This window comes from Euprymna scolopes, chromosome 21 (genome assembly GCF_053919585.1).
Source record: "Euprymna scolopes isolate OS-2025 chromosome 21, ASM5391958v1, whole genome shotgun sequence".
Taxonomy (NCBI): domain Eukaryota; kingdom Metazoa; phylum Mollusca; class Cephalopoda; order Sepiida; family Sepiolidae; genus Euprymna; species Euprymna scolopes.
Genome location: NC_136502.1, coordinates 119026465 through 119046075, shown reverse-complemented (window position 1 = coordinate 119046075; position 19611 = coordinate 119026465). Strand labels below are relative to the sequence as shown.

At 38.4% G+C, this 19611-nt stretch overlaps 1 long non-coding RNA gene across 4 annotated transcripts in view; it reads right to left on the bottom strand.

Moving 5' to 3' along the window:
• The window catches only part of LOC145242687 (uncharacterized), a 234318-nt gene that overhangs the window by 31960 nt on the left and 182747 nt on the right, over nucleotides 1-19611 (bottom strand). For all 4 annotated transcript variants that reach the window (XR_013862809.1, XR_013862807.1, XR_013862810.1 and 1 more), the window contains exon 2: nucleotides 4065-4361. This is a non-coding gene — a long non-coding RNA (uncharacterized LOC145242687). The remainder of the gene's footprint in view (nucleotides 1-4064; nucleotides 4362-19611) is intronic.

Below are 19611 nucleotides of genomic sequence, written 5' to 3'. Positions count from 1 at the left end.
GGGATATAGCTGCTTGTCGGGGTTGTCGTGGGTACTTACGTCGAGGGGTATAAGTGCTTGCAGTTCATCAGATCATTCACCATTAAAGTACATGTAGAACAGGCACAGGGATGGAACAGAGGCTGAAGCTTAGATGACAGTTCAGGACCTATAAGCTTGGCGACTCTCTCTTGAACCTTGTCTAGGAGCGAAAGACTAGTAGCAGATGCACCAGCCCAAATGTGACAGCAATACTCCATACATGGGCGAATGGTGGTCTTATAGAGGTACAGGATACTTTCGGTCATTAGTAGCTTTCTAGCACAGTAGAGAGAACCTACATTCTTCGCAGCGTTTCTGGCAATCCTCTCAATGTAATTGTTCCAACTCATGCTTCCTGTGAACGTTCGGCCGATGAGTTTAAAAGATATACTTTCAAATAAAGAGTCTTTGGCCATTGCCATTGGTGGTAGATAAGATTTCCTATAATTATTTCTTTAGATATGTGTTCATTTGTTTTCCTATCCTGTCTGTTATAGAGCGTGGTGCCATCAGCCATATATACCCAGCTTCTGTTTTTTAAATAGGCATCACCACTCATCAAGGCCAAGAGGTCACTCGATGGTAAGGGTTAAAGAGTGTACAGTAGAAATTGGACAATATAGTAACCGTTAGTAATGGAGATTCGATAAATTTGTAAACTTATATGGAACTGCTCATCAAAACTTGTTTACGTTAGACTTGAAGACAACCATATTGTAGTCAGCTCGAAAGCAGAAAAACGGAAGACAATTCAATAGGCGTGCAGTTCTAAGAAAGAAGCTTTGGTCATGGAATCTACACTTAGGTTTAGGCAAAGATAAAGAGTGGGGGAAACTAGTGATAGTGTTTTCTGCTAGACGGGTGTTTACAGACAATTTTGTCAAGGAGGTTATTTTTGAATATTAAGAATAATAGAGGTTTAATGATAGCCCCTCGAGGCTCTGCCCCATTTATATCATATTGTTTAGATGTATGACGGTCGAGGACAACCTGGATTTTTCTCTCATATAAGAAGGATTTTATTATGTTAAGTATTTTCCCAATGATACCGTATGATCCAATTTTCTTGAGAAGACTTTCATGCCATACCCTGTTAAAAGCCTTATATATATATATATATATATATATATATATATATATATATATATATATATATATATAAAGCTACCGCTCAACCCTCTCTTGCTTTATCCAGTGAATGATATATACGTTCAGATATTACAGTTAGGATGTCTGCTGTGGAATGGGGTTGCCGAAATCCATATTGTTGGCCGTTCAGAAGTTTAGCATCTGTAAGGTGATAGACTAGAGCTTGGTTAATCATGGAGTTATATATATATATATATATATATATATATATATATATATATATATATATATATATATATATATATGGGAGAGGAGAGTTTGGAACGAGAATTAAATTCTGCATGTCTTTCTTTGTTGTTCCAGTATTCTTATGCCGGAGTGAGAATATGTTAGTCTGCGGTTGATGATACAGATAATTCTGATGTTTCCTGTGATTGAATGATAATCGACGAATATTTCACACTCTTACACTTTTATTGTCATAGAAATCCATGGTAACGTCCGGGAGGAAGCTTCACATACCTCCATGGAGTAACTTAGTCCAAAATATATGTTTTTCTACATTGTACTCTAGAGAACCTACTGTTTATTTTATGAAATTATTTCATATAAACTTCTTACCAGTTAGCAAAAAAAAAACATTAAGAAATTTACTGCGGTATTTTAAACCTACCGACCACATCCTGCAAAAAAATGTAGTAAATTTTCAAGACTTAAAATATCTTTTGCAGTTAATGAAAAAAAAAAGATTAAGAAATTTTTTTACCGGAGTTTGAACCTACAGACCACGTTATGCAAAAAAAAAGGAAAAGAAGAAGAAAATCAACTGATCTACAGTAGAATTTTTACAGCCCGTTGTTCTCTCATTTTCGCTAAGCGATGACATGGAAATACTAGCTTAACACGATCGATAAATGAAAGTATCGGTTTAAATTATCGGTAATTATCGCAGGTATTCTAAAAAAATAACTTAACTCCCAGACACTAAAATTTCGTACATTTTAAAGAAAATCTTGTCAGACGTTTCGGAGACTATAAGTAACGAACTCACACGCACACAGACAAAATTGCATTCATATAATTTTAGATATACACGGTGGTTATTCAATGAATAAAAATGTCTACAAATGACACAATTATTTAAAGCAGTGTTGAGAATGCAGAAAAATCGGAGATATAGAGAAGTTATGTCTCCTGAGGTGATCATGTCAGTCAAGGTCTTCATTCAGTCTCTCAGAAGAAAAAACATTGCAAGGATTTGGAGGTTTTTGTCTTAGACAGTACACTATATTGTCTATAATGACCTTGGCTACATGACAGTCAGCTTCCGGTGGGTGCCAAAAATGGCTACTTCAGAGTAAATACGCCGGAAGTTCTAGCTGTCTTAGCAGTGTCGACTCTTGGTATGAGAATGATGTTGATGGGTTTCTGTAGAAAGTAGGAACATGTGATGGCACAATGGGTTAGACACTATGAGCCTCAGTCTAAACAGCAGTTTTTGGGGTGGAAGCCTGTCGGCCTGCCAATGAAAAGGTTATTGTGCCGAAAGAAGATTATGTTAATGGTTAATTTATTTATTTATTTATTTATTCTTTTGTATGCAAAGCTCAATCACCATTCATTTCCTTAACGAGGGAAGAACTGTGAACAGTGCCAACTACTATGAACTGCTAAGACAGCTAAAGTAAGATATAAAGAACAAATGCAGCGGCATTATTCAGAAGGACTCGTTGTTTATCCAAAATGTATTTACTTTTTATATTTAATATTTCCGCTTTTTATAGTTCGACTTTTTTTTAATTCTGAGGTATAAAAGACTTGTCCGAGCCGACTATTGTCTTTTTCCGAATTAAAATATCTTCGATACGCTGCAGCCAGACCGTATGAATGCAATATAGCGTACTTCTGCAACACTGGTTAATTAAATTTTCTTAATATTTGTGTTTCTTGATTTTTCTCTTATGTGGTGTGCTTTCGAATAGATGGATGGGAGCAAAAATAAAATTGCCTTAGTAAAGAAAGAATTTCTTTTCTAATGATTGAGGACAGAAAATGGTGAAGGCCAGCATTAGAACAGATACAACACATTTGTCCCAGTGAAAAGGCAAAGAACAAAATTATCTAAGTTGATAAAAGATCAAATGATCAAGCGAGTAAATACTTTTTTATGATTAAACCTAATAATGCTACATGTTATTAAAGCTCGAACGGAAATCACTTCTAATAAGCGTTGTATAACTGTCGAAAATACGTTTTTCATGGTCAAAATAGTGAATTGTATGTTCACAAATACTGGCTGCAGAATATAAGCACCGTTCTTTATAGATTAGGCACAAGTGCTTTTTCCAAAAAAAAGTAGACATCCTATTTTTTAATCAAAAATTAAAACCTTGTAGATCTACGAAGGAGGGAATCATACCATTAAAACTACCGATATTTTTTTACATAGACGCCCCCATTCTTTTTTAGATGACTGTCTCGTAAACAGAGCGCGTTTTTTGTTCATAAACATAATAGTCGCTACACAAAAATCATCAGATTCATCTTTTAACTGCGATAGGATCAACAGCAACGATTCTGTAAATGTTTAACAAGTGCCGGTGAATGGATATCTGCTTTTGACACGGATTCATAACAGGGCTGTTTTATTAGAGCCTCGCATCTCAACATCTGTATCAGTTATAAATACAGGAGTTAAAACATCATTACAACGAAAATTTACAATTCCATTTAAACTATTCAAGCAGAATAAAAATAAGAGGCATTACACTTTGAACGTAGTTTGTATTATAGTTTATCAATTTAAACAAATCTAACAGGAAAGAAACAGTCTTTTTAAACATGTTTTGGGGAGATACTGTATACTTTCTTTAATGATTTAACGGCAGATAACTTTGCTAAACTGATGTTGAACACGTTTTCTTTGGAATAGTAAAAAAAAATAATAACCTTACTTTAGCAATTTTTTTTAGTTATTGCGGACTATTATACTCATCTTTTATTAGTTGTTTCGCGACGTTTCGGCCAAATATTCCTCTGGTCTTCGTCAGGAGATAATCGCAACAGAATCTCCTGACTGCATTCACAGAAATTACTGCCTTCCATAGTTGTTGTCGTCTCACCACGTTTTGGCCAAGTAAGGCTCGGGCCTGCTTTGGTAGGATTGAAACCGCTATCTTCAGACAATTCTCACCTGGAACTGTAGAGATTTAACGTATCTATCAACTGCGCTACCAGAAGAGGATAATAGTCTGCAATAAAAATAATAAATAATACTTATCTCAATGAATTACAATTAAAATAATACTTACTTTAGCTCATATCGACTTTTATACATCTTCTACCTGATAAAAAAAGAAGAAAACTTTACTGGGTTGACGTCGATCTTTTTTATAGTAAAAACATTCAAATTATTTGGGCTGATGTCGAAATTTGTCGCGTTGTAATGATTGCATATCCGTGTGGAACATTAAATATGAGAGAGAAAATGTAGCTCGATAGAAATCAAACTTTTACTTTTTGTCATATTTAATAGAGATATAATTTTGGCTGATGTTGACCTTATACTTTTTATAATCCTAAATACAACTTAAAATCGCAAATAGTAAACATGAGTAAAGTATCTGTTCAAACATTGATCGTATTTTTGTATATTTTTATTTTAAGTTTTAACAGTATTGGACATTTCCTTAATTCCTAAACATTGCCGTTTACTGTTTTTAATTCGGATACATTCAAGACTTGGAAACACCATAGCTTCGTTTTTGTAGAAGTAAAGAAATACAAATACGCGTTAGCTGTGGCCAATATAGTTTTCTGAAATAACATACATTCAATGATAACAATATATATATATATGTATATATATATGTATATATACATACACACATATATACACATATACATATATATACAGCTAAATATACAGCTATATATACAGCTATATACAAGATATATATATATATATATACACTCAGATATATCTATATATAAATATACATAAAAGTGAACTTGTCTGTGTGCGTGTCTATGTGTGTGTCTGTCAATTCTAAGTTTACAGGCTCGAAATTTTATATACAGAGTACTGAGATTTGAGAAAATCCTCGTAATCCGTTTTTGGCCAGAAATTCGGCGGCTAAGGGGTTAAAGTTCAATGATTTGACCTTTGAGAACGCTACCAAACTCCTCCAACAATTTTGGGTCTAAACACTTGAAATTTTAGATATAGGTTCCTTAGACATGGATCTAACTTAATAACTTAGTTTGAGTCCAAAACAATAAATATTAAATGGTCAGAATAGGGGGAACATTTATAAAATATTGACCTTTGCGGTCTCTACAAAATTATTCAGACAAATTCTGGTCTAACTATTTGAAATTTGACATAAATAGTATTCAGAGATAGGACATCGTTTTTAATCGGCTTGGGTCGAAAATGTTTAGTTACCGATATATAAATGTATGCATTTATGTATGTATGTATGTATGTATGTATGTATGTTTGCATGTCTCCCTAAAACTTTCGGCAGAGGCGACGGATTTTACCAAGATCATTATCGTTTTAAACTTTGACCTTTAAGACGACAAAACCGATACATTGGCTAAAAACATTAATATCTTCGCCTTCAACTGGGAACTTTTCTACAGGGGGGTCGCTTTTCTCGCCGATATTTTTGAAAGTCATACTCTCCTTTCGATGTCTACCCTTATTTAAAAATAATATCACTCCTGATTTGGCGTAAGTTTTTCCCCCCGTTCTTTTCCTACTTCGCGTTACGGGTTCGAGCCTGTCGTCCTACTACCACTTTTTTTTTTTTTTTTTTTGCTCCACACACACATCCAAAAATCCGGGTACGTCGGCCTGGAATGCTAATATATATATATATATATATATATATATATATATATATATATATATATATATATATATATATATATATATATATATATATATATAAATTAGCAGGTTGCCCGGCATTGTCCGGTATTGCCCAGCACTGCCCGGTCGTAAAATACGCTTAAATATGAAATTTTGGTTAATGGTGATTTCGTATTTATTAATATATTATATTGGACCCGATATATTGTAATGATTTTAAAAGGCTTAAAAAATGAGGCCACCACCGTGAATTAAAACCAAAACGTTTAGCTTTTGACTTCTTTTCCTCTGCCGTTAATGAGTGGGCTATGATGGCTTTTGCTACAAAGCTAAAAATTAAAATATTTTTTTTTTTTTTTTTTTTTTTACAAAGGCATCACCACATTATCAAGGCCCAGAGGCCACTCAAGGATAAGGGTTAAAGAGTGTACAGTAGAAATTGGTCAATATAGTAATCATTAGTAATGAAAATTTGGTAAATTTAATAACTTATATGGAACGGCTCATCAAGAACTTATTTACTTTAGACTTGAACACAACCATATTGTAGTCAGCCGGAAAGCAGGAAAACGGAAGACAATTCCACAGGCGTGCAGTTCTAAGAAAGAAGCTTTGTTCATGGAATCTACGTTTAGGTTTAGCCACAGATAAAGAGTGGGGGAAATTATTGATAGTGTTTACAGCTAGACGAGTGTTTCTTGTGAAAGTTTGGCGAGGGGGGACCAAAGATTGAAGCTCAGTTGAACACTTTCCATGAAAATAACGATACATCAGAGACAAACTCGCAACATCTCTTCTGTGAGATAGAGGTTGCAAGGAGGAGAAAAGGACATCTCCTACGAGGCTACGAAGTCTATTTTGAACTCTATCAAGGCAGGACAAGTCCTTTCTAGCAGCTCCTGCCCAGATGTGGCAACAGTATTCCATCCTTGGACGTACCTGGCTCTTATATAGATAGAGAATAGCATCAGCAGTGAGATATCTACTGGATCGATAGAAAGATCCCACCATTTTTCCAGCGGCCTTGGCAACAGATTTGATATACGTGTTCCATTTAAGATCAGGAGTAATGGTCAAGCCCAGAAGCTTGTCAAAACTTGAGGCCTCCTGAAGACGAGAGCCATTCATTTCAATTGATGACAAATGTGGATTAGAATGTTGATGATGTAAAGAGAGAAGCTTGGTTTTAGATGCATTAAAAGTAACCAGCCACTCCTTTCCCCATTGTACTACGTGCTCAAGATCAGAGGAGAGAGAATTGGAGAGAACTTGCTCGTTTACTGTCTTAGATGTGGTACCATAAATGGTAGTGTCGTCAGCATAAATGTCTACAAATGATGTAAGGATATGATTTGGAAGATCATTAATGTAGATCAGGAAAAGAGTTGGGCCCAGGATGGATCCCTGAGGGACACCGGCATTAATACTGTGAGCTTCTGATTTGAAATATTAACCGATAGCTAATACGTTATACATTAATTTTCGAAGGTATTTGACTTTTACATGGAAAATATAATTTTTCTTTTATCTTCACATTTTGTACCGACTTTCCGGGCAAATATCCAACTATTTACTTTCTCATGAGGTCAAATACCTTATATATATATATATATATATATATATATATATATATATATATATTCATGTCTGTAGAAAAAAAACTGTAGGAGAAGTTTGGTAGGCAACATGTTAAAACAAAAATATATACGTACACACACACACACACACACACACACACACGCTTTTTTTCAAAGCATGGAATTAGCTACCCTTTGTTTAGCCCAACATTTTTAGGGCGTATTATTTTTTTTAATATTATTACGTGCATATCCATAGATAAAAATAATTTAACAAATAATACATAAATAATACGTTTTGAAATATATGGGCGACAAAAAATGTACACTAAAGGCAGATAATTCCTTTCTTTAAAAAGCGCTCAGGGGCGAAAGGAAAGAAAAAATACTACAGAATTGCTAATAAAAAAATTGATTAAAATTGATTATATATATATATAAATTAAAATTGATTATATATATATATATATATATATATATATATATATATATATATATATATATATATATATATATATGGGTCAGAGGTAAGGGGCTTCGGCTCATTACCGTTGGGTCCCGATTTCGAATCACGCTATATTCAGCCACTCTGATGAGTCGTATGAGTGGGGGTACCAAATTGGTTAAAAGGGGAAAATATTCCCAACTCGCATTTAGGTAAAAATGCGCTTTCGTAAATAATTAAATTTATTCAAAACATATCGCTAAAACCTAAACAAACAACATTTCTATATATATATATATATATATAAACGGATGATATGGGAAAAATGTTATGCGATGTGTCGAAAGATACCAGAACGAAAACATAAATAAATAAAAAGGGGGAAAAAACAGATTAGATAATCCCGAAGCGCTTTTCAACCGACTCTCTTCAGGGGAATCGTGTGTAAATTGGTTAATTACTCCAAACCATTGGTAAAAAAAATACTGTAATTGTAAAGTGGTCGGAAAAAAAATAAAAAAATTAGTTCACGGACGGCCAAGAGTCATTAAATAACTTCAGTGAATGTTTTAACTGCCTTTGTCTGCAGAGAGAGGGGCGTCGAGAATTGATGACAATAGCCTCTAGTACGTCGAGGTTGAAACAATGTCGTGCTCTATGTAAAATGGAAAAACTGTTATCGGAGTAGAGATCATGACACGATCTCTTGTCCAACAAGTGGTCACCTAAAGCAGACTCTTGCTCCTGTGAACTTCTAGAAGTCGGAAGCGGTTCGTGTCTACGGATACAGCCTGGAACATGCTGACCCACTCTGACCGATAATCGCTGTATCGTCTTGCCAACATAGTCAGCGTCGCACTGACATTGGTAAAGGTAAATAACCGAACTTTATTCATTGGAAGGCAACGCGTCCTTAAGAAAGGAAGGGAAAGCAGGACGAGTGGAATAAATAATGCGCAAATTAGCATTAAAACAGTGTGTTAGTGAAGACGATATTTTGTCTGCTAAAGGTTGGATGGAAGAGCCTAACCACGGAACCTTGAGATAAATGGGGCAGCGAGGAGGACCATATACCTTAGCTCTATTAAAGTTGTCAACCTTTCTTCGGATGGTATATGAGACTAGTTGCTCAGGGTATCCATTAGAGAGGAAAATTTCTTTAATTTTGTGAAGCTCGGACGTCAATCGAGAACTAGAACAGATCATCAAAGCTCGATGCGTGAGAGTTCTGATGAGGTATTTCTTTCTGCGCTTGGGGGCAAAAGAATCCCAACTGAGATACAGTCCCGTAAATGTCGGCTTCCTAAATATACTGGTAAGAAAAACAGGAGTGCGCTCCACGAGTACGTCGAGGAATGGCAGCATATTGTCCCTTTCTTCCTCCATTGTGAATTGCAAAGATGGGTGGAGCTTATTTAAATGTTGGAAAAAAGAACAAGCAGTCTCACGTGACCGAAAGGAAGCAAAAGTGTCGTCGACGTACCGTACATAACACCAAGGTTTCGGCACGTTATTAAAAAGCAGACGTTCATAAAAACCAACGAAAATGTTTGCAATACTAGGACCTAAAGGACTGCCCATCGAGACGCCGTCGATCTGTCTGTACATCATATTATCAAAGCTAAAGGCAACCGACTTAGTAGCCATCTCCATTAGTTCGATAAAAACGTTTTCTGGAATTCCGCGTTTCATCTACGTTAGGATTCCTCAGCCTTTGCGAGAATTTTGTGGTTGTCTCGCATTTTTATATACGCACCTTCTATTGAGTTTTTAGTTAGCCAATCAGCTTTCTAGTTTCTACGTCACTCTTTCTAATCAGACAATGAGCAGGCACTTACAGGACAAATATCCAGTTGACCCCCGGTTGACCCATTCCTTTGTGTATGATGTTTTAGCGAGGAGCGTAGATGTCTAGTGAACTGACTTATTTTAAATCTAGGTTAATGTTTTATATGTTTGTTTATATATGTGCGTGTATATATATAAATATATGTGTGTAGATATATATTCGTGTGGGTTCATTAAAGTACAGGATAGCAAATTTTTTATGAAGGCATAATCTACATGGGGTGTCTAGATCTCTACATGTGCTTGCTTGTCTTGCTATTTTCCATTCGACTACGGGCGAACATTCGTTGTCCTTGAGTTCCCAGTATTTGTTTGCTAGGGCTATTTTCATTCGATTTTTCTTATTATTGAATAGGCTTTTGTGTTCATAATATCAAGTTTTAAGATCTAAGGAAGTTTTAAAACTCAGTGAACAGCCGTTCTGTTGAGGTTCCGGACTTAATCATTTTGCAACTAGAGCAAAAAGTTCCTTCTCGTGTTGACCCGAACAAATTATGTGCAATGGTTGCTAAAATGTTTTGATTTTTATGAAGCAGTTCTGGTTTCTGATTCGTTGATAACAGAACGCGAATTGATTTGAGTCGCCACTTCCTAGCAGCAGCGTTTATAAATAGAATATCCAACACTGAGGAGCCATAACTAATAATGAGTCAAAAATATCACAACAGAGTAAGTGGTCGATAAACACTAAGTCTAGTGTGAGGCGATTTTCTGTCAATATATCCGGCGCCACGCCTTAAATAAGGCTAAGCGTTTAGAATTGAAGTTGGTCCGGGCGATGGCTAGAGGGGATTCTCTAGGGATAGAACTAGCTAAGCGGGGGCCTGAAATGCTAACGATCGGTTAAAAGTCAATAGTTAAGGGCTATAGAAGAATGAGTTAATGTTTATGTATCTGAGAGTAGATCTTAACTCCGACGTAAAATTCTTCGTACACAAAGACACGATTTCGTGTCGGCTCGGGAGAGCTGTGAGGGGTTCCGGAAACTCCTCACTGATTGCTTCACTCAACTGTCCAGACTCCGCAACCAGGAATTAGGGCACAATTTGGCAAGCTCGCCAGTCTGGAAGTGGTCCGAGCAGCTACTTGTGATGGTCGGGTTACAGAGATCGAGATAGTTGCTGCGCTAAAGCAAGCCGGCAACAGCGAATCTCCAGGACTATGGTCTGCCCTACGAACTCTACTTGACGCTGTCGCACATATTCGTTCCGATTCTAACAGGTGTGTTTAACAACTGGTTTATTACTGGATCCATCCCGTGTCAGGTTACCAAAGGTGTGGTCACATTTCTGACGAAGAAGGGCGCATATGTGGGGGGGGGGGTAGATGTTAGGCGGTAACTCTGCTAAACACAGAATTAAAGATTTTGGCATACGTTCTTGGAAACCAGTTGCAGGTCGTTATTACTGACGGTCGAAACCGATCAGAATTACGCTGTGAAGGAGAGAATGATCTAAAATAATTTGCACGATCATAGAGACATAGAAGATTACACTAAAAACGAGCTGATCAATTTAGATCTGTTCAAGTCTTTCAATATGGTCGACCATGGTTTCTTAAATCTGTTCTAGAGGCTGCCGGTTTTAATCTGGATATCCATTTTGTATATTCGGCCGTTGTAGAAGTGAATGAAATGCGTCGGGAACCCTTCATTGTGCCTCCGTTAATACATCATGTTTGTCTGTCCTGCTTACATCCTCACGCTGGAACCCTTCTTGGGCAAATTGAATATGGGAGGTCTGGACTAGCCCTGCGCGAAATTGCTCTTCCTGCCGGTGCGTGTGTCAAGGTTTCCGCGTATGCCAATGAGATAAGTGTATGCGTCTCGATCCTGAAAGATATTTTCACGGTCATAAAGGCGTTCGAAGAGGTTACAGGATTCGCAGTCAACCATAGTAAATCCAACGGCCTAAAGTTGGATGCCTGAGGTGGCGCACCTGCGCTACCGTTTCAGTTGGACTGATGGACCGGTTTGAGTCCTTTACGTGTGGTTTTGAACGGGTCTCCAGTTGGTCAGGAATTGGTCAAAAATACAGACAAAGATCGAAGTTTCTGTGAGGATTTGGCTTCGTAGGGATTATCTCTTAAAAGTATGACCAAGGTGCCCTTCATTTACATCTTTCAGCTAATCATTTTTCCATTGTCTATACTGCCAGTGCCCACGACTCGCTTAAGGGCGTTAAGGCATTCCCTCTTCTAGCTTCTATGGAACCAGGGGATTTTTTTCTGTTCGTAGGCAGGTCTGCACTCAACATATGATTAAAGGGAGTGTGAATACAGGACTTGGCAAGCCAGAAACATGAAAAGAGGTTAGCATTCCTAAGTAAAACTATGATATATAGGTCTGCGTGCGGGCCTACGGTCTAGGCAGCTTGTAACGACCTAATCCCTGATCAAGTGGGTAAATGCCGTGGTAAGTAAAGAGGTCAATTGCAGTTCTTTAACGAATGCCAAGCCTGCGCTTCGAGTCTTGCCGGTCTAGGAAGGCACTATATCAGGATTTACTATTAGGGCCAATTTCCGACCCATTAATGGAGCGGCTACAGTTGTCGGAGGAGTGCATCCGCTATCAGTGAAATTGGGCGCCAGGATGGATTTATGTAAATAATTATGAATATTCTCTGCTCTTGAGATTGGTTTGCAATGTACTATGCGTTAATGGTATGCGCTTTATAATTTGTCGAACTATCGGCCCCTTTGTCCACGTTGCCTGAAGGACAAAATACAAATGCTTGAACTCGCTTTATTCAGCTGCTCTAGGCTACGTGAATGCTTGACTATGTCAGTGAGGTAACAGCTCGAATTGTACCCAGGCGGGTGGCGTGCCTAGATTAGAAGTCAGTAGTTTACAAAATTTATCCATTGTGGTCCAGGGAGGAATATTTATGGTTTCCTAGCGATCTTAGGCGTTGCTAGAATGGTAGTGTGGGTTTTATGCTTAGAGATAGGGTGTGGGGAGTCGCCGCCTTCTCATTATGATCTTATTTCGCATTTCAAAAATTAACTTAAAATCAAAATCAGATGTGATAAAAAGATATTTAAACGTAGGCGGATTCACACTGCTAAATATCTATTCCAAACAAAATTGAGTATGTGTTCCTTGCCTAAGCATATCACACATCGATCTTAGGTCCTGACAGCAAAGAACCAAATGTATCGTATCTTAGTTCGTTTTATGAATGAGTAACATTCCCCAGTTATTTTAGATGTTAGAATACCTCCAGTATTTTCACCCCCGAAAAAGTCATCTTCATTTTTCAGCTCACACTGATGGTAATTATTCTGCGGGTCACCGTATACTCCAGGGACTCCCACTCACCTTTTTTCATGTAGAGTGCCCACTTTCACATGGAGTGTATTTCTTGTTTTCTACAATAGTCAGCAAACAGCTCTTGAACAGCTAGAGTAGATTGAGAGGGGCATCACTAACATAGTTGGCATTTTGTTAAGTTCTTGTCTTTGTCTTATTGGTATTTTCCTTATTTTGAGGTGTTTTTTAATGCGAAATTTTTCTTTTTGTTTTCATGTTTATCCGTTTGTTTTCTTTTATTTTTGTACACACCTGTTTTGATTTTTGTTCATAAAATTTGTATTTTTTGGTTTTGTAAATAACAATGTTTATTATGTTTTTTTGTAAATTAAATTTTGGAACACATTTATGTGGGGATACTTTAAATAACTTACGCCGACAGAGTGAATGAGGTATTATAGTAAGTCATGAACTAGCTTAAGGAATAGAAAAAGTGGATGGTCCCCCCGAACTTCTGTTTCCCCCAATTACCCTTTCTGTTCTCATGCCACATTGCTTTAAGGAGCCCCCTCATGCAACATTGCTTTAAAGACCTCATTTTTTATAAAAAAAATGTTTAAAGAGTGTTGTATAAAAAAATATAAGGATCCTTAGCAATAAAAATATAAATAATAAATTAGTAACAACCGCTTTTTTAAAATCAAAGGGTAGTATCTGTTCTGCAGACAGTTCACTTTCGTCTAGGAATCGGAAATGTTATTTATCTTGTTTCTTCGCACTTCTGAAGTAAAGCATCTGCTCTTTGGAAGTAAAGTCTCGAAAGAGACCCATTAACTGCGTTTACTATTGCTTTTCAGGTCACTCGATTTCTCATTAGACGATCTTGCCGGGAGTTGAACCCCCGTGCCCGTGTGGTGGTTGCTACATCCGGTGGCGTACTGTACCCTTATTGAGGGCCGCCAATATGCCCTCAAGTCTATTGAAAGTATTGCTACGATCGGTTGCACCACAGTGTCCATATCTAGGGTCTGGCATGCCCTCAAAGTACGTTATAGAGGTTCATACGCCCGGGATCGTCCAAGTGTCCGTATCGAGAGATATCGGTATGCCCTTATAATATGTTGACGTCCTAAGTTCGCGTCCGTCGTCTATGCGAGGTGGGGGTTACATGCCCAGTAACGCCCCAAGTCGAGTACGTCGTCCATCTGAGTAGGCAACCGCTTAGCAGAATTTCAGAGAACTCAGTCTGAGCTCCAGGAATATGCCTAGCTCGGGTTCTCGTGGCTATATCGCAGATATGGAGACGGGGCAAGCCAAGAGCACACAAAAGTGCTGACTGTAGGCATGGTCCTAGATGCCTCAGCACTGGAGTGTCTAGCTTTTAGAGACCCCAAACACTGTTGTCTTCAGCAGTGTCCTAACTATTAGGGCAGTTACTAGAGCTGATGGTGATCGGTAGACAACCCACGATACTAGTCGGGGGACTACAATTGTAAGCCTTTCTGCACGTTGGAAAATAGGCCTCCTACTGGCAGTGTCAGGACCAGCAACGTCGGTGGAACTCTCAACAGCCGAGATCACCGATTCGGATCAGACGCCTTGCGACTGAAAATCAGCTAAACAACACATTAGAATCCTGGATTAGGAAGTGAGACATTATAATGCACAGGTAGCTGCAGCGATAGCGCTAGTAGCTCCAAGCAATCAGTACCAGTCCGGGCCATGGCTATAACTTCGCGGTCTAGAAAAAAGAAGGAGGCAACTTCAAAAGCGGCGACAACTCCCGCTGAATGGCCAACATTATCACCTATGCCGTCGGGAACACCCATCCCACAAAATAGACTCCAGCAAAAAAGACTGCCGACAAGGGTAGCAGGCTCAAAGATAATAATTAGTGAACCCAGTCACAGCTTGCATCCGAGGAATAATATCACCTCTTTGATTCTACTTACAAACACCTGACGGACAGCTATTTCATCAAATCCTCCCCCTGTGCGGTGGGCCGAATAGCGAGAATATTATCGCTAGTTATAACCGATACAAAGAAAGTTACTGACTAGGAAATCATAGGCAGCTTCTTGACGAGTTATATATACTCGCCACCTATATCTGCCGGAGAAAATTCGTCATGTAGAGCTTCTTTCTGCCCACTGACGATAATGCCGATTTTTTTTTACACAGTGATCACCACTTATCAAGGCCCGGAAGCCACTCAGGGATAAGGGTTATTGCATGTACATTACGTTAATGTGGAGATTTGATGAAGTGTTTACTTAATGGGGCGGTTCATTAGGAATTTGTTAACGTTGGACTTGAAGACATCCAAGACTTGATATACATGTTCCATTTCAGATCAGGAGTAAAGGTCAAACCCAGAAGCTTGTCAAAACACGGGGCCTCACCCAGACGAGAGCCATCCATCACAATTGATGCCAAATGGGGATCAGAGCGTTGATGATGTAAGGATAGGAGTTTGGTTTTGGATGCATTAAAGGTAACCACCCACATCTTCCCCCACTGAACCACGCGCTCTAGATCAGAGGAGAGAGAATCAGAGAGAACTTTGTCATTTAAAGCCTTTGATGTGTTGCCGTAGATGGTCGTGTCATCAGCAGAGATGTCAACGAATGATTTAAGTATGTGTTTAGGGAGATCATTTATGTAGATCAGGAAGAGAGTTGGGCCCAGGATTGACCCCTGAGGGACTCCAGCATTTATATTGCAGGCCTCCGATTTTTGTCCATCTACCACTACTCTTATTAGCCTATCGGAGAGAAATGATTTAATGATTGAGAAAACATTTCCAGTAATACCGTAGCTGGAAATCTTGTGAAGTAGACCCTTACGCCATACCTTGTCGAAGGCCTTTGATATGTCAAGAGCAATTGCCCTAGAAAGGAAGCCTTTGTCAAGAGATTCACTAATCCTGTGGGATATAACCGTCAGCAAATCTGCGGTAGATCTTGCAGAGCGGAAACCATATTGTGTGTCACTAAGAAGGTTATTCCTGCTGAGGTGGTTGACTATTTCTCTATTTAATATGGATTCCAGCAACTTACTCATAACACACAGTAGACTTATTGGTCTGTACTGAGAGGGAGATGACTTATCACCTTAATTCTTAAATAGAGGGCAAACTGATGGGGTCCTCCAGGGAGTCGGAAAGCACTTCTCCTTAAGGCAACGCTTAAATAGTTTCGTAAGTATGGGAGCAAGTTCTGGTTGAAGCTTTTTTAACACTATAATTGGGATGCCATCAGGGCCAGTTGCTTTACTGGAATCTAGGTTGTTTTTTAGCTTTGCGACCTCATGCACGGATATTTGTATGTTACCTAGCGTGTTCTGTGTTATAGGAGGAAATATGGCAGTTGATGGCCTTCGTCGCATAGGGTAGAATTAGCTGCAAAGTTCTTTGCAAATAGTTTGACCTTGTCTGACGCTGACGAGATGACCTTTGGTCCATTGATAATGGTTGGGATAGAACGCACACTTCTGTTTAGGATCCTATTTGTTATTTGTCAAAACTGCTGGGAACCAAGCCGCTGATCAGCTACCTTGGATTTAACAGACTGGACATAAAGCTCTCTTGCATTTTTTATTTTAGTTATTGTCCAGGTCCGACTTAACGTGGAAAATTTACGCCTCAATGATGAGCCGTCGGATAAGTAATATCTTCATCTTTGGAATCTCATGCTACATCGATTATAAATGACTCGGGGCTCTTATGAGGCAGTGTGTGTACATCGATGCCGTTGTGGCCGTAACCTAAAAAATTAACATGAGACTGGATCGGCATGGCTTCAAAAATCCGGTCACAGCTCAAGTACGTCAACTGGACGAGATAGCGAAAGAGTGCTTTAAGAGAAATCCGCCCAAAACACATGATGCTCCGGGTGGGAAACTGCTGCATCCTCCGGGCCTGCTAAGAAGACACGGTGGAACCACAAGATCCAAACCAACAACAGTAACACAACAACCACCTACAAAGCGGATCTAATATAATTGGAGTTAAGGTATGACTCAAAAGAGGACCAGGTGGTGAAAAAGAAAGCTCCCTCGAAGAAGATGCAGCCCCTTGAAGAAAGGAGAGTTCAGACTTTCAAAAATGTCACCTACTACCGGAAACACCTTCACCAAGGAGCTGCAGAAAGACGGTCTTAAGAGGAAGAATCGGGTCCCTTTATCATTAGAGTCCGAAGAGGTGATAACCGCTGAAAGAATGGTCGATGATTCGGGCCCAGCAGAGATAGCGACAGAGAGACAAACGACTAAGAAGACGCAGAGGAAAAGATAAAGAAAGCCGAAAAGGCAAACGAGACTGGGTCCCCTTTCGCACCCCAATTCAAATAGGACGATCTCTTCGGTTCAGACCCCTCAAAAACCCAACCCATTGCTTAATCGGAATCGCCCATCCTCTTTGATGCCTCCCCCCAGCCAGCGCACGCCCTCTTTCCGGAGAAAGGCAGTGTCTAAAAGCATCAGAAGAACAGAGTCTGCTTTACCAACTAGAAGGGTAAAAACTAGGAAACTCCTATTTCTTTCAGGGTACCAGATATGTGACGAAGATACTCATCACACTTCTTGCACTATAACACACATGCGGCGTGGGCAGTTATGTCAGTTACAGCTCCTTTCCATGGCCAAGGGGAGTGATGTAGAACCCCCCCCAAAAAAAAACTATCCAGACGCACTCTTATCAACGTGTCATACCAGAGTCAGGCGCTCTTGAGTGTGGTCGAGGCGGCTAACGGGATATACCGGATCTAATATTATTGGAGTTAGGGCATGACTCCCTCAACCAACTTGCAGGACGATGTGAGGGAAAGTTACCGATTTACGTCCACCCCTCATTTTATAGGACCCTTGCTGTGGGGAACCAGACTCTGAATGGACTCAACCACTGTCTATATATACCGCCATGCTTAATGATCCCAGATACGGCTTTAGTTCTGAAGTTAACCTCACTTGCTCAGCAGAACATACCACTCTTTTTATTCTGTAACCTTTTGTTTGTATTTTGTTAATAAACGTTCACACTTACATCGTTGTTCTGTTATACCAAACCATAACACGGGCGACATCAGGATTCGAAGAACATGACTCACACTGAAACTCTAATACCTAACCAGTAATAATAAACCAGTGTCTTTAAACATTGGCTATAAATGAAATTTAATAAACCAGCAATACCTGGAATAGAGGAAACATTTTTTCCGTGGTTACCATGACGGTAAAAAAAGAGCTCTGTAAATTTTAACCGGGAAAAAATTTCAGTACTGAATACTCTGTAAATGAAAAATTACTGTACTGAATACTCTGTAAATGAAAAATTTCAGTACTGAATACTCTGTAAATGAAAAATTTCAGTACTGAATACTCTGTAAATGAAATGAAACATACATTTCAAAAGCTAAAAAATACGATTAAATTTTTAATATTTTGGTGGGTTTGAAGGTTTAAAAATCTTCGCTGTTTTACTCTCCGTATAAGTTTAAAAAAATACTCTATTGCGCCACCCGGAAAATATACCAAACTTGTTTTTCGGAACTATTAATTGTCCTTTCTGGTTAACTTGTTTTTTTAAGGAATTGAATAGATGTAATCCTTTGTATGTGTGGGGGGGGGCAAAAGACAGAAAATTCAAACCCCTTGAAATTTTTTTCCAACTGTTTCAGAAGTGGAAATAATTATTATTTCCCGCCCGGTATTTGCAAAAAGAGGAAAGAAGACTGGTGGACCTAAAAATTCTTTTCACTGATGGCCTATATAAAAAAGAGACTAAAACATGAACATTTTTCTTTCTCTTTTTCTGAACTAATCAACAAAACAACATGAAATATTGGCTCAGTTTATGAGGCGGCAAATTGAGCAGAAAGAGATGCAAAAGGATTCATTTGAGAAATGAGAGGAAAACAGAAGATGGCATATCATTAACAAATAGTAGTAAAAAACAATTCGAATAACAGAAACAATAATCCAAGCAACTAATGAAACTTTAGAAACAATCGTTCGAAATCCAACAGCGAACAGAGAAACATCAAGACAAAGTGTCACAACTTTTTAAAAGTAACTTGCACGTAGAAAATGATTCACCTTTTTCACAAAATACGATATTATCCGCAATAGATAATTTAAAGTACAAAGAGAATGAAAAAGCATTCGCAGCTTATTTCAGGGGATATGAAGACTTTTTCCATAGTAATTTCTGTAACTGGTCAGATCAAAAGAAGACCCGCCTGCTACTACGTAAATTGGAAACGACTGAACACGACAAATTCGTGGACTTAATCTTGCCACGGAAAACTGCGGAATTATTGTTCAACGAGTCGATAAATCTGCTAACAGAACTGTTCTCTCAGAGAACGCTACTTTAGTATTAGAGATGATGTTTAAACGTGATCAAAGACGGTAATGAATACTTTGCCACGTACGCATCGATAAGAATTTAAATCTAAATGCAACCTGTTCCAATTTAGTAAACGTATTCACTAGGATAAATCAG